A 2,360-nucleotide genomic window follows, 5' to 3' on the forward strand; every position below is an offset into this window, starting at 1 on the left:
ATGGACTAAAATGCTTATACAAAACATCTGTTTAATACAATCACATAACAGAATGCAAAAAACCAAGTCTATGGTAAAAACATGATTCCTTACAATCTTCAGCATGAGGAATGGGTTGGGGCAAAAACCAGAAGAAATTTAGATGTGGCCTGGAAAATTAGTGCCATTGAGTCAAAGGATGATGGTTTTAAGGAAAAGCTAACTCAAATGGAGCAGTTTTAAATTTTAATTTATAATTATTGAAATCAGTAAGAAAAATCTCACTGATAACTCAAAGAATAAATATATATAGAGAAATGCTGCTGCCCACATGCCCATCCTTGCTTCCAAGATAAGGAAGGGCCAGCCCCTCACCTCAGAGAGAAGGGACAGAGACAATTGTCTTAAAGGCAAGTGTCCTACTTCCAGTCAATCAGATCTTCCCTCCTCAGCTCACTGCCTGAGTCCTGAGGGAAAAGGTCACAGAGAAGGGGGGGGTCACAGAGCCCTGGAGCCCCTCACACGTGTGACAGGCAGAGGGTGAGGAGAGCAAACCTTCCCAGTTTAGGGAGCTCAGTCTAGTCCAGGGGCCCCACAGCCCAGTCAGCTCAGGGTTTATTCCACGAGGCGTCATTGCATTGACTTTCTGTCGAGGTGAATGTGGGGTAGATGGAGAGGCCATAAATTATAGCACAACATGCCTTCTTTCCAACAGGTCCCACTTTGTATAAAGAAGGAGAGAAAGAAGGAAGACAATGAAGAGGCAATAGAGAGGAGGGCCCATGGACTTTTGCTGGAAAGTTCTTTGTCCCTTCAGGTTGTGAAGCAAAACTCAGTTTGAATCCTAGTCAGAGGAGTCCCCTGAGGACAGTAAGCTGGAGCTGCTGTCCTCCAGCTCAGAATCTCCATCTTCATCCTCAGTGCTGGGGGCTGAGGAGCTGTTGCCTGCCTCCTCTTCCTTGTTTTCCTCTGATCTCCCTGAGGCAGGACAATGTTCTCCAATCGAGTCTGATGTTTCTGACTCCTCAGACTGAAGCCCCGGGTCCTCTCTAAGTCTTCTTTGCAGATTCCCTGATGATGGGGACTGCAGACCCATCCTTCTAATCTTGGGGTTTGGGCCCCTCGTCATGCTCATGTTCTTACGCTTGGCACAAGTCGCCTCTCTGTAAGCAGCATATTCTTCAGGAGACAGAGTCCTCAGCCAGAGATCAAGGTCCACCTTGTACTGTGTCTGCAGTCCCTCCACCTGCATCTTATAAAGCTCCTTCTGGTCCTGGGGTACCCGCTGCCAGCGTCTACTGATCTCCACCATGTGCTCCCTTGGGGGCACCACTTTCAGCTCCCTGCTCGACCAGAGATCCTGGTGGAACTTGTGATAGCCATTCATTGGGGGCTTCTTGGGCTCTCCATGGAATTTCCACTTCATGGGTAAATTGTTTTCTGGGGGAGGCTTCACTTTTTGCACTTTTTCCTGAAACTTCTTTGGCATTTGCTTCGACTTCCTTTGGGGACATCAGGTTTCCTGGAGTTCTGGACTAGTTCAGGGTGCTGTTCTCTGAACAGAACCATTTTCTCCTGAAACTCCTGTTTCTCTTTCTGGAAATCTTGACTGTATTTCAGCTTGAGCTGTTCAGGCAGCTTCTTGTATTCTTCAGACAAAACCTTGGTCAGTTCCTGGTTGCTCATCTTGGGGTGTTTTTGGATGTACTGAGGTCTAATCTCTTTAAAAAAGCAAAGGTAAGCTGTCAGGGGCCTCTTGGGTAAATCAGGATGTTTCTTGTGGTTTCTGCTTTTGGAAGGATTGTTAACATTTTCCTTAGCTTCCTGGATTATTTCTTTCAAAGTGCAAAACTTTCTCAAGTTATAAGAAATCTCTAATCATTTGAGTTTGCATTTTTCCCCAGAAAAATCTTTAAAAGCTACTTTTTCCCAGTCCACCATTGACTGGGTCGTTTTGAATGTGTGCCTCTCATTGGATGGAATGCTTTTCTCCATATATTCCAGTAACTGCACAATGTCTTCTTTGGACCAGTCATCTTGACTTTTAGGCAGCACCATTTCTAGGTCTTTGGGACAATTATATGGTCCTGGAAGTTCAGCCATCTCAGCAGAATCTCCAGCATCTGCACTCTCAAGATTCAGCAGGTTAGTGTGATGATTCTGTGAAGAAAGAAAAGAAAGTTACTCTCCTATGTGACACATGAGAGAAGAACATATCACTTGGGATATGTCTCTTCTATCGTTTTATTTACCCTTAAGAATGTAAATGAAAACTGGCCTAGTCTGAATTGAGATTCATGTTGAACATTATGAAGGTTCCTTTGCAGAGTTAAGTATCTTCAGACCGCATTCACTCTGCCTTCCAATTTCACCAGAGAGTG

The 2,360-nt window shown here is 44.9% G+C and overlaps 1 pseudogene; it reads right to left on the reverse strand.

The window, feature by feature from the left end:
• Nucleotides 1-823: 823 nt before the first annotated feature.
• On the reverse strand, nt 824-2,037 carry LOC139180565 (upstream-binding factor 1-like protein 1; annotated as a pseudogene).
• Between the last annotated feature and the right edge of the window lie 323 nt (nt 2,038-2,360).

This window comes from Bos indicus, chromosome 29 (genome assembly GCF_029378745.1).
Source record: "Bos indicus isolate NIAB-ARS_2022 breed Sahiwal x Tharparkar chromosome 29, NIAB-ARS_B.indTharparkar_mat_pri_1.0, whole genome shotgun sequence".
Lineage (NCBI taxonomy): Eukaryota > Metazoa > Chordata > Mammalia > Artiodactyla > Bovidae > Bos > Bos indicus.